The 13,704-nt window shown below is 42.5% G+C and overlaps 1 protein-coding gene across 2 annotated transcripts in view; it reads right to left on the bottom strand.

Moving 5' to 3' along the window:
• Positions 1 to 13,101: 13,101 nt before the first annotated feature.
• Positions 13,102 to 13,704, bottom strand: part of ASPG (asparaginase) — a 49,539-nt gene continuing 48,936 nt past the window's right edge. For both annotated transcript variants that reach the window (XM_061464122.1, XM_061464123.1), the window contains one exon: positions 13,102 to 13,531. The gene's annotated coding sequence lies outside the window, so the exon portion shown is untranslated. The remainder of the gene's footprint in view (positions 13,532 to 13,704) is intronic.

The following is a 13,704-nucleotide window of genomic DNA, read 5'->3' as shown; positions in this document are numbered from 1 at the left end:
CCCGCTGTGGCCGGGACCCGGGCCCGTCTCTGCCGCCGGCGCTTCTGGTCTCCGGCGGCGCCAGAGGGCTCGCTCGTCCGTCGCTGCCGGCCCGATGCCGGGGCCTCCCTGGTCAAGTGGTCCTAAACATTTCACAATTATGATAGAGAACTGTTGAACTGTTAAGAACCACTGCACCAAGGAGGCTGAGGAGCCGCGGTCCGTGGGGGAGCGGGGCGGGGGACGCGCTTCCCACTCGCTTCTGGCCCGAGCTTGCCTCTTCCTTTCGCCACGGCTGACCTGGGGACGAGACAAAACACGCGGGGCTGGCGGGCGGGCTGGCGACCTCAGCGCCGCGGGGAGAGCGCCCTTCCCTCCCCGCCAGCCCAGCTGCCCTCGGAATACTCCTCACTCAGCGCCGCCACTTACTCATGGCCACCGTCCCGCGAACATCCCCCTGGCCTTGCACTGGGGTTTTGAAAGCTTGAAGGCAACAAGCTTTCTTTAAAAGGAAAAATATAAACAATGAAAGAAAAAAGTCTAAAAAGATTAAAAAAAAAAGGGGGGGGGGGAGGAAGAAGAAAATCCCCAGCCACGCTCCTCCGGGACCCAGCTCGGAGCAGACAGAACTCGGCGGCCGACCACGGCCACCCCTCTGCCGCGGCTCGCCGTGCGGGGCCCTTTTATATTCGCGCGGGTACCTCGCGGTGGATGAGCCGTCCCCTGCCGCGGCAGCCAGGAATGCAGCCCTCGCCCCTGACACGACCAGTTTTTCCGGGCTGCCTTCGCACTGACGGGGCGGTTTTGTTTCCAGCCATCATTTGGGACGTCCAAACGTCAGCAGGTAGAAAAGGACAAACCTGTTCCAAGGCGGCGCGTTTCCTCCCGCCCGCCCTTCTGCCCTCCGCCCTGTCACCGGGGGGAAACCGCTCGACAGGTTTCGCCGAAGCTGGAGGTGGCTCCGGGAGGTGAGTAAGAGACTCCACCCTGCGCCCTCCTGACAAGAGCAGCCTGCTCTCGGCACTCTCCCGGCTCCCCTCGCCTGGCTGCCAGCCGTAAAAAAAAAAAACCAAAACAACAAAACAACACAAAAAAGGGCCTAAACCGTCACGTTCTCCCGGGGATTTCGTCGCCGCAGCGTGAGCGCCTGCCTTGGCCCGGGCTCCGCGCTTGTCATGGTGTCGCGCCTGGCGAGGGAGACCGCCTCCCCCCTTGCCTGCCGCGGGGCAGGCCTGAGGCGAAGAGACCCGGTCTCGCGCTTCCCACCGCGGTGCTCCGAGCCGCGGCTTTCCTCCTTCCCCACCGGGCAGTATTCACAGAGGGGCAGGGGGCTGCCTGCAGAAGGCGAAGTGCGAAAGCCCCTTGAACATCCCTGCATGGGCTGGCGCCGTTGGTGCGGGCTGCCCTGCCCTCCAGAAGTTAACACAGCATACCCTGCTTCAGCCCCGGAGGCATTCACTGCAGCTCTGCTCCTCTGAGTGTGCTTTGGGGTGACCCACAGTATGCAGGGGGGCTGCGTTTGCACCGTCTTCCCCCACTCTCCCCACAGCCCTGCTTTGGGAAGCACCATGCCTTTTCAGCCTCGCCTTCTGCTGCCAAACGTTCCTGACCTTGAGAAGATCACGCTACTCGGTTTCAGAAAAGCAGAACTAAGAAACCAGTACTGTGAAATGTGAAAAAGGGCCTGATTTTCAGAGGTGGTGGGCAGCCTACAGGGAGGACGTCCTGAACTCCCAAAAATCGGGCCACTTGCTCATTGTCACACCCTTAGCTGTGATTCAGGGTGCAGCCATTTCTGAGTTTGAGTTTCTTCAGTTTTACTCTCAATTTTACTCTCTTAATCGAATGAAACCTAATTCACCTAGGTTTCCAAGCTGTGTTGTTGGGTGAGCTAGGTGGCCTTCACGCCCTGCCACTTCAGGATGGGGTTTATGGTAACCCAACAGCAGGCTTTCCTGTGGTGGCAGCAGGGATGCTGGTCGGTGGTGATGCTTAGCTGCCTGTGTTGCCTGACCACATGCTGCTTTTGCCAGCCAGCCCAGCAGACACCATTCAAAAAGTTGTGGATGGTAAACCCTGCTCTGCCAGTGACTCAGCTTACGGCCTTGGCCAAGTCACTTCACCACACCTTGAGAGGGAGAGATAATGCTTACCTACCTCATCTTATGAGGCTTCACTAATGTTTATATAGTGCTTTGAATGTTTGAAGAGCTAAGTGCTGTGTATGAATTTTGGTGCTGCAGATCCTATGATCTTTGGCTCTTTAAAAATATATATGAGACTCAAGCTGATCCTGGAGGAAATGCTCAGGCCTCACAGAGGAGCAGGAGGGAGAAGCCCTTGTGGCTGTGCAGCAGCTGATCCAGCATGGCTCATGTGAATGTGGTGCTAGCACCAGAAGCAGGAGCAGACAGGTTGCTCTAGGAGCCTATGCAAACCCCATGCTGAGGAAGCTCCCTGGATATAGGCTGGAGGCATTTTAGCCTTTTGGTAAAACCAGCTCTGGTTCTTCTGCTCTGCCCTGTCAGACTCAAATCCAGAAGTTAATTTTGTGCCTTCTTCCATGTAGTCCAATCTATTTTCTGAACCTTCTCATTCTCTCGAAAGGATGTTTGCTTGCCTTGGGTAGAGGAGGGTTCACTATTTGTTGAGTTAATTCAAAGGGGACCTCTGTCATTGGCATCAGTGGAAATCGGTGGAAGCAAGGCTGCTCTTTACTCCCTGTAAGAAGAGTCATTTGGTTTATGACACAGTGTCCTAGGTCTCCTACTCCTGCCAGTGGTGTACACAACAGGCTGTGCATGGTCGCATGAGCTATGTTTTATATACTGCCAACTCACACCTGCCCCTGACAAACACAAACCCACACCCATGGCTCCACAATACCACTCAGCTTAATAATAACCTGACTGTCCATACTGACTGGGTGCAAAAGCTCTTTCTAGCTAAACCAGTCAGAACCTACTACTGCACTGGTGAGATATATAATCCCCCAGCATGCCATCGCTGTTCCCATCCAGGTTCAGACATACATGGCTGATGGCCCCCAAGAGGGACTTTGAGCCCTAAGTGGGGAACTGCCTGGGGCAGCCAAGGGGAACTGAGGTGCAAAAACCTGTATGAGGTTTAGGCAGGATGAAACATCATCTGGTTTGGATATTTATTTTTTTTTTAATAGGTGTTGGTGGGTTTACTGATTGAATATTTAAGGGATTAAATTTTTTGTCTGTTTTTTTTTTCTTTCCAGGGAAGAACATAATAATACAGACTATAATAATATAGAATACAAGTCTGTTGTGTTTCTTTGTAAGGGGTATGTAAGGGGTGGCGGGACTGAACTTTACTGGCTTAACGGGATCCACCTAGTCAATGTATAAATAATTCCCTTAGAATTTTATTAGCATGAAAAATGGTTTGTTTTTTTTTAGTAACTCGCATGTTAGAGAGCAGAGAGCAGTGTGAAAATGTACTCATATACTCCCAGTTATAAAAGTAAGAAAGTTAACATCCTGCTACCTCCCTTAGCTATGTAGAGTCTCAGAGAGTATGCTGAAGGCCTTGAAAGGCAGAAGTGGACGTATAGCACTATGCAAGGGATAAGCCATGTATTAATTGTATTTCTTCTGTGAAGGTACAAAAGGTGATGGAAGCATTAAAATAGAATTGGTTCTGAATTGTAGAGAGGGGAAAATTTAGTTGTATTAGAAGGAATAGTAATTAGTCCTTAATTTCTATTAATGGTTAAAGTAGTATTGCTTATATTGTACTCTTTTCAGCTGCACGTATGTGACTGCAGTAGTTCCATGCTTGGCTTTTAAGGGGTCATGGTGCAATAAATGGTCCTGTTAGGCAAGCAGCAGGTGTATCTCCCATGCATTTGCAGTCCAGGGGCACAAACACAGAGGAAAGGACTATGCTACCCATGGGTGTGGACTCATCACATTGGATACTGAGAGCTCTCTCTGACTGCACTGACACTCCTGAAACCTGGAGGAGCAGCACACTGTAACATGGAACATGGTGGCTTGAGCGCCTTGTACAGCAGGCAGAGTTTTCTTGGAAGGGGAAGCAAATACTAATCAGCTGATAATGTCAGAGGGCAACACAAAAGGAGACATAAAGCCAAGGGTGACTGTAAGAGACAGAGAGCTGGCCTGGGAGGAAACAAAGATGAAGGGTAAGCTTGTGGGAGGACATAAAAGGGTGTGATGTTTGCATGGCAGAACATGGAAGATCATGAACATTCTGGCAATGACAGGAAGTCAATATTTTAAGGAGGTTCTGTTTTGAAAAAATGTTGGTGAAAAATGACTGGGAGGTGCCATCATTATTATCTCTATCAATATCCTGACATTTTGGGGGAAAAAGTCCCAGTACATTCATGCCAGTACTTTATTCCACAGGTAATGTCATGGAAGGGCATAGAGGACAACCCAAAATACTGTTCCTTGCACTACAACATCTTTTAGAGTACATTTCCAAGGTTAAATCCAGCACACAAAGCCTGGATATGGAGTTTACTATTTCTCAGCCTGTGGTTTTTATCTTCCTCACCATTTCCCTACCAATCTGGTATTCTTGCTCACCTAAAATTCAGTTGGAAATTTCTCAAGCAAAGAGCCGGGGTCTGACATATTCTGTAAAGTACTTGTCATATTATTGGACCTGGTAAACTTAAAAAACTCTGTGCAAGTGGATTTTCTCCCACTCAGGAAAATCAGCATTCCATATGTTCATAGCAAACACTGATGGGGCAACTTCTTGTTTACTTTAGTTGGTTCAAACTCATTTGTCAATATAGCAGCCCACTACATGTCACATGTGAGCATAATAACAACTTGATAGTGACTTGTTTTGCAGTAATAAACACCTTGAGAGATGGCCTAATGTTTCCTCATAAATAATGATTACTGCCTAAATAACGTCAAGGATTTATAGAGGAATTAGATGGGTAGGATGTTTTTCCAATTAAGAATTTTAGAAGGATTGGGGGTTTGCCATCCAGTAGTTAAATTAATATAGACATGCTACAAATTAAAAGAGGGGATAACAGCTTCAGGTGAAGCTATGAATTCACATTTTATTGGAAAATGCCCCAATGTATGCACAAAATTTTGATTAAATTCAAAATTACCAGTTTAGCAGGAGAGGAGTTTGTATCTCATGTGCTTTATCTAAACAGACAGTTTGTTGTCCCTGAGCACTACAGAGGTTACCTACCAATATAGTGTGTAATACTGCTCTTTGCCATTTTCCTTGTTCTGATTTAACATCTTGTTCACTCCAGAAGTTAACTGTGTAAATTACATCATACAAATTAATGTACATTCTTCCCTTTTGGGAGAATTTTTCAAGCAAAGCTTTGTCTGTATACAGCGAGCAGTAAATAGTACCAATTCTACTTCAGATTTTTTATTTAATTGTTAAATCTTTTAATTACAAGTCTAGAATAAGGGGACCACAGGGCTTTGCAGGCTGGATCAGTGGGTACAATTACCTGTGCATCAGCAGTTTTTAAAATAAAGGTATGAAAAACAATCCTTGTGTTGCAGAGATGGCACATGAGCTGTCAAGCAGATTGTCCTGGGAGATCTGTCAGACTCTGAATGAAGAGCTAGGTATTAAGGAGAAGCTTTAACTCTGGCTATCGGAGCCCTAAAAAACCTTAGGAGAAGCATACTACAAAACAATGAGGAGGTACTTCTGCAGTCCCAGTGTAGATTATACTTTGTCATGACACCCCACTGGAAGCTTAGAAGCCACGACAGTGCCATTGAGATGACAGTTGGAGATGTATGTGTGAGAAATGGAATCCATTGAGTCCTGTCTTGCAATCAACTCTGGATAAACAATCTCTGTATCATTTTTACCAAATTTCAGGGAAGTCTGGTCTCATGGTTACTTGCTTTTTATCTCATCACAACCAATTCTCCCTTCTCCTCTTTTCTTTTTTTTCTTTTTTTTTTCTTTCTTCATAAAAATACGAATTAAATAGCTAGCGAACACAATTTTGACATTACCAGTGATTTTGAATGCCTCACTTCCCAGGTGCTGGACTCTGTAAGAGATTTGACTCTCACAAAATGCCTGCCACCGTTTATTCTACCATTACGTTTCAGGTTATACCCTGGAAGCTGACACTTGAAATCACTATTTTTTTCTGAACATTTGCCAACCAATTCATATGTAAGATTAGCTGCTGTACACTAAGTGTGCTTTAATATCTTTGTAATTGCAATGCTTAATTGCGATAGCCATCAAAAAACTTGTACCGACTTTATTTTGTACATTCACCAACCAGCTGTTTTTTCAGAGTCAGCAGGATTACGTGTCCCGTCCCATAAAGCCATCAGAGAGGAAGTAGTTACTTTGATTTGACCATCTTTTGAGATTTCGTAGGTATTTGCTGGTTCAAGGCACTGAAGATACAAAGTGTGAATTTCTACTGAAGTAACATGGTAATTTTTAGCAACATCTCATATTTCTGGTTTTATGTCCTTGAATGTAGAACTTTCCAAACAAGGGGTAATGGGTTAAAAAACCAGGGGAAGTTTAGACTGGATATAAGGAAGAAGTTCTTTACTGTGAGGGTGGCGAGGCACTGGAATGGGTTGCCCAAGGAAGCTGTGAATGCTCCATTCTTGGTGGTGTTCAAGGCCAGGTTGGACAGAGCCTTGGGTGATATGGTTTAGTGTGAGGTGTCCTTGCTCATGGCAGGGGGGTTGGAACTAGATGATCTTAAGGTCCTTTTCAACCCTAACTATTCTATGATTCTACTCTATTAGTGGTGAATGGTGACATAGCTGTGGGCAGAGAGCTTGGTCAAAGTGGTCCAAGTAAATTAAACTGACTTATTTCACATCACAGTCTTGTCAGTCAGCAGAGATAACAGGTACTCATATTTGTCTTGCAGCTCCGGAGCTGTACGGGATTCAGCAGAGATCTCTGCTGGATGTGGATGTCTTGCCTCAAGGGTGCTAGGAATCATGTCACCTAAAAATGACCCTTAAGTGGAAATCAGAAATTCAGAGGTGCTACAGAAATAATTTGATGCATTGAAATCCCACTTTTACTGAGCCTTGGTCACAAAGATTCACGGCAAAACATACCTAGGAAGGAAGCCCCACACACCCTGAAAGATGCAAATGTAGTTATTCATGCACAGGCATCAACATCACAGAATCTCCCCAGCACAGCACCTTCCTGCATATGACATGATTAATTTACAACTCTCTGTTCTAATTGTGATAACTCCTTATCTCTCAGCAGAAGATTGCCATTAAGATTCCTTTTTCTTTACCCTGAAATTCTTTTCTTTGCTATATGTGACTATTGCTACTGAATTGCCAGGATTGTCGTTACCTTTCTATGCTAATAAATAATCATTTATGTCAAATAATTGGAAATCAAGGTGTAGAAATAACTACCTGATGTAAAAAAAAACCATTATTGTTGTTCTTTTGTCCCTTTCTTACCACCTTTCACTGTGTGGAGTCTCATCTAATTTCATTTGTAAGCTCTTAAAACCAAGGTCTGTGACTGTTCAACACCAAGCACAAGAGCCTAATAGGATCTATGACAGTGGCACTAGAGAAGAAACACATTTATTGTGCACATAAACATGTAATTAATGGAGCTTAGCTGTACTTGGAAATGCTGCACACACTACTTAACAGGCAGTTCTGGCCAGGTGACATCTCCCCTGGCCACTGTTCTTCTGGTCGCATTTTGAAGCTGAGAACATGTGAAGGAACATTTTGACTTGAGAGAGTGATTATTTACTTCTGTGATATTTATTGCAACTGCAAGACAGAGAATGATCTCAGCCTCTTCCTGGCTTGTTGTGCAACAAGCCATACATCAGGTCGCATGCTGCTGAAGCCTGGCAGTGCCTGTGCATGGAGTGCCTGTGCCTGCAGAGCGAAGCTCCAGGATGTTGGTTGGCACCTTCCCATGGATTTGGCTGATGTCTCCCTCAAGGCGTGCAGCATCCTGGAACAGGAGGGAGGTACTAGTGTGGAGCTCAAAACTCTGGTGGGAGTGCACAAGATATGCACCACCTAAGCATGCCCAAACAGGCATGCCTTAGCAGGGCTGGTGAGGGGGAAAGGGGTGCTGCCTCTTCCCTGCCAATGCAGTCATCAGGGAGTCATGGTCCCCATATGTTATATCCTCCTGTTACTCGTATCCTTATTGGCTCCTGTCAGTAGCAATTTTGGTCAAACGTCAACATAGATTTAGACATCAAGGCCCAGATCCTTTGACCATGAGATTTGTATCAACTCTTCCAAATGGAGCTACATTAAGTAGTACTATTTTGTGTGGTTTAGGCTTGACATATTTTGATGCTATGATTCATGATACTTGTCTCAGCTACACTTCTGAGATGCAGGCTCCTGCCTCTTCCCATTCAGCTGATCACAGGTAAACAAATGTATGTATGTATAATGAAGTTTCTAAAGTAATTTTCAGGTAGACACTTTGCACAAATAATAAATCTGGTGGTACCAGATTTTATTCTGACTCATGAACTATCTAAGATGGCAATATTTGAGTCCCACAGATTCATTTATACGGTTTAGTGAAGTATCTTACATATATTACAAGCTTTCTATATTAGTAGCTTTTCTAAGAGTCACTAAAATGAAAGTATTTTTATAACCATGCAGTCAAGTACCACAGTGTCATAAAGCACTGTTAAACAGGGGAAGTTTAGATTGGATATAAGGAAGAAGTTCTTTACTGTGAGGGTGTCGAAGCACTGGAATGGGTTGCCCAGGGAAGTTGTGAATGCTCCATCCCTGGTGGTGTTCAAGGCCAGGTTGGACAGAGCCTTGGGTGACATGGTTTAGTGGGAGGAGTCCCTGCCTATGGCAGGGGGGTTGGAACTAGATGATCTTAAGGTCCTTTCCAACCCTAACTATTCTATGACTCTATGAATCATGGAAAGACTAGTCTTACAAGTCTAGAAGATGATTATACTGCTGATAAGGTCCACTTGGGAAACACAAATGTATCAGCAATACTTGTGAAGACATATCCTGAGCACATTTGATCGGTTTTTTAGAATTTCCTGTTTTCACCCATCATACAATTACTTCAGGTTTCCCTTGGTGATCTAACAAATTGTGATGCTGGAAACTAAAAGCATTTTATTTCCTACAGTGCTGTGGGTGGTCTTGTGCAGCGATCAGCACAGGCACCTGGAGAGGGGGATTACACCTATGGTTGAATTCGATCATGTTAATGGTCCATTATATATTGTGTATAAGTGAAATATGGGTGTGCTTTGTCTTCTACATACAAGGGATACACTTCCCTCCTTAGTCATTTCATTACTTGAACCCATCTTAAAAATGGAGGAATCTTCCAACTAGATCACAATCTTTTTTGGAAGAAGCCCAGTATATCACACCATTCAGAAGACTGCAAAGAAAGAAACTTTTGATTCAAGGAGGGGTTTAGTTCCAGATGAGAGATTACATTATCACTCATTACTGAACACCAAAATCTTTGCATGAGACAACTAATATATACTGTAATATAGTAATTCTGAGTTAAGATCTAGCAGAACTGAAGTTATTAGCAATTTAAGAAGGATGAGCAGATACTGAAACCTTGCTGAACAACTGATTTAATTCAGCAAGTACTGATCATACACAGTCAATATATCAGTGGGTCAGCCAGCCCTGACAGATGTTAACAGTCTACCAAGACGGCATACAGTAAGGAAGCAAGCACATGCTGATTTTTCAAATAATAAAGAGTGCCCTTCCATCACAAAAGTTTTGTAAGAGAATCTCTGAATAGAAACTTAAATGTTTTCAGACATCAGTAAAAAAGAAAGTGAGTGCATTCAGGAAAGAAAAGCTGTAACTCAACTCAGACAGGAACTTGGACACGTTTAATTGGGGAAATCTCTGCTTTCTGCAGTGTTGGAGAAGTGCTGACATAGGCCAAGTCCCTATCCCTTGGCAGTATTAGCTGGATCATTAGGAAAAAAGAAACAAAGTGGAAGCTGGGTGTTGTCTTTCCAGTGAAGAAAGCTGTAGAACTGATGTAATGTTTGATTTTCACAGTAGGCATTCATAGCATCTCCTCCATGGAGAGGCAGCAGAGGCTCCAGAACCAGCATTTATTCCCAGAACATCACTGCAACTTTAAAGATTCAACACTGGAAACAAATCCAATATTTGCACAGCAGCTATGAATCTCATATTACTGATTTTGCCTTTATGCTGTTCTGTCGTCACTGCTGAAATTGCATGGAACAGGATGGTCACGGATCTGCAGCAGCCTCTCTGACACTGACACACTAAGCAGGCTCTCAGGAGCTTGTGCACTCTCCTGGCATGGCATTTCACATGATGGGGATTTTGCAGGACAAGGAAGGCTACAGCCGGAACATTTGCATTACTAGACTGAGGCTGGAAAAAAAAGGGAGCTTCTATTGTTCCCTAACAGAAACTGAAATGTCATCTTTATGTTCTAATAAAACTGATACTAAAAAATATCACAAACCTTTCTGCACCAAAAAAATACAAAACTCACTTTATCCAGCTTTTACCATGCTATACCAGTGTGTACTGCATATAAAATACCAAGCACAGAGCTGCAGATGATCCTTGCAAGTGTGTGCTAGACGTAACAAACTATAATTGGATCTAGCTATGAAAGGGTACATGGACATTATGGGTGATTGGAGTTAAAGCTGTTACAGACGTTACGAAATGCACCCACAGCTAGTCCCAGCAACAGTAATGTCTCTGTATGGCTCCTTAACCTGCAAGCCTTTACTGAGCAGAAGATTGCTGGATAAAAAGAAGAGTGTATTTCATCTTTTCAGGAATAATCTGAAGGAGAAAAATCAGAATGTTTGAAAAAAATTAAGATGCCCCTGGAATATCTAGCATACTTTAATGAAAGACACTCAGCTGCCTACAGTAACTAAAACAAATAGGTAGAAAAACACAGGTACAATTTTAATTCCTTACTAATATTTTGTTTTGACCAATAACTATGTAAAGATTAAGGATTACTACACACAAATAGATTCATCATAAGACTGGAAGTTATCATCAACAGTATAATTATGATTATTAAATCCACTGCATGGAGCAAAGGGTGTAATGGACAAACAAGACAAACAGAAGATCTCAAAAACATTATTGACATTTGTCCCCAGCACTGAATCAAGAGCTGAAGTTTCTGGCCTCAACTGGGTGATTCTTGTCACTTTTTAAATCACAGCACCCTATACACAATTTCTCTTAACACTTGGAGACTGCTAACAGTTCTTGAATGGAATTTTGATATTTATAAAAGAAGTCCAGTTCCTTCTCAGATAAATGTTGAATTTGCATTCGTGCATTTTCTATTAAAAACATTTGTTTGATACTGGTCTATTTATAAGCAAATTGCAAATTTTCTAGAAAGTTGCAGGAACACTAAATTATGCAAGGTAACATATGAAAAAGATATACATTTCTGCAAAGGTTTGTCAGAAAGAAGCTAATATTGCTTTAGCCTCACTTTAAACATGACCCACACCAGTTCATTTTAGCTTTATGAGCTTCTAGCTAGAAGTCGGCTTTTATGGATCACGGTTCTAAATGTTATCCTTCCTGTCTTTACCTGGCTCATATGCAGGAAGAAAATGGTTGCCTGTTTTCTTCTTTCTCCTTCAGTTTTACTGTTGAGACCTATATTTCAGTAATTCACACTAGAATATCATTCTCTGGTCAAAACAAAAAGGAAGTATGTTTTGTACTTTAGACAGATGTCGTATCTTAGAAACGTAAGAACATTATTGTTAGAAAATTTTCTGTAGATCAGATGAGCCTTTATTGAAAAGTATAAGGAAAATATTGATGCTTCTGCATATGTTGCAGTCAGTCATTCTGGTACAGAAATAAAGAATGGACAAGCGATTGCATTTGAGAATCATTAAAAAAGAAGAAAATATTGCAATCCCAAGAAAGTCACTTGCAGAGAAGTTTATTAAGGGATTTATTAGTTCAGTGTATTAACTTTTATACTACTGCCTAGGGAAGAGTTAAGACAGTATATCTAAATTCCATATGAAGAAGAGTCTGGGCCTGTTTTTTCTGATCATCAAAGTTTTCACAAACACTACTTTGTTACCTACATCACCTTTATGTATTTATAGGCAAGACACAAAAAAGGTGGAGAATTTGAAGCCTGATTTTTGATGTTAGATCTCATTTACTTAATACCGTATTCATTTTATTCTATCTAAAGCATGTTTATTGCTATGTAACATCAATTATTTAAAAATGAGACAGTATAGTAATTTTTGTGCCCGTAGTGAAGAGTTACACTACTCTTCACATCAAAAAATATCAGGCAGTTTTATAGTATTGTTTTGTGTTTAAATAGAGCATATACAGTGTCTCCTCAGACTACAAGCATAGTACCTTGTTTTTTGGGGATCTAAAATGCAACATACCCTGGCAATCTTTTAATACTGGCAGGCTCAGCAAGTACTCCATGCAGCTTTTCTCCATGACAAGAATAGCTGTGGGAAGCTTGAAGAGTATAAAGAGGAAAAAGAAAAAACTATCTGCACTTCAAAGATTCCCTTCAGATGAAGCAGATAGAAAATCCACATAGATTATTGTAGCAGCTGTATGTGAAACGAAAAAGTTGCCATCTCCAATATATGCATTTGCCTGAAGTATTCTCTATGTTTACATATTGTAGGGTGGACTCAGCTGTAAAGACATGTATTGTTTTTTTCCTTTGGTCTGAAAGTGTTAGGACTTTAAATTTGGGGTCTGTTAATACTGAGATCACATTTACAGTCCAAAGAATTATGTGTCCAGCATGTAGCAATCTTGATTATATTCCAGTCAGGATGTGGGAAAGATGCTATTAGAAACAAAACAATCAATTCACTTAGATGGTCCCACAAACATGCTTTATGGCATCTGCCTCCTACTCATTTTAAGTGAGGTTTTATAGTGACACATTGGTGAAGATTAGTACACAACTGCAGGCAGATGCCCATGACTGATTCAATTGTTTGCACTGACACTCACAATTGCTGTAATTGCAACTGAAGTGATACAAGCCATTGCAAAAAACAAAGTGAAACCAACATTGTTCCTCAGAGATTTTATTAGCTGAAATCCAGAAATGCACGATCCACTGTTTTTAATTTGTATGTGTTTACCACAGCATTTCTGTTTGCTGAGCATGCAATACTGTCCTCACTGATTTAACATAAGAAGATTCAAAAGGCCTCTTTAAAACCAGAACTTGTACATAAACGCAATACCCAGGCTCACTTGTTTTAAAAACATTTCTTTTCAGGAAAAGTGATTAAAAGATAAAGCAGCAAATAATTTTTAGAAAATCAGTAAGAACTTAATGTGACCCTAAATAAAGGCTATTTCTAAGCTCTATAGTTTTCCTGTGTGCTTGAAGCACAGCTTCCACTGTTCCTTTCCTGTTTTCCTCCCATAACCATTTAACAGCATTAATGTCCAAAGCTGGTATTTCTGAAGAGGGTGACCATCTTCTAAAGCCTCTGGAGAAAGAGAAAATGGATGTTTAGAACTAGGCAGTATCCAAAACCTTCCCAAGAAGAGATTACCATGTAGCTTGCCAAGCAAGTTCTCACACAGTACTGAAGACTTCCTTCAGACTCCCTAAACTACTGGTGGCTCAGTCCACAAGAATTAAAAGATGATCCATGAAGAA

This window comes from Pezoporus flaviventris, unplaced genomic scaffold, assembly GCF_033815535.1.
Source record: "Pezoporus flaviventris isolate CSIRO_AGI_PZ_B2104156 unplaced genomic scaffold, CSIRO_AGI_Pfla_v1 ptg000036l, whole genome shotgun sequence".
Classification (NCBI taxonomy): Eukaryota; Metazoa; Chordata; class Aves; order Psittaciformes; family Psittacidae; genus Pezoporus; species Pezoporus flaviventris.
Note: the sequence above shows the minus strand (reverse complement) of the source record. Positions and strands in the feature narration are given on the sequence as shown.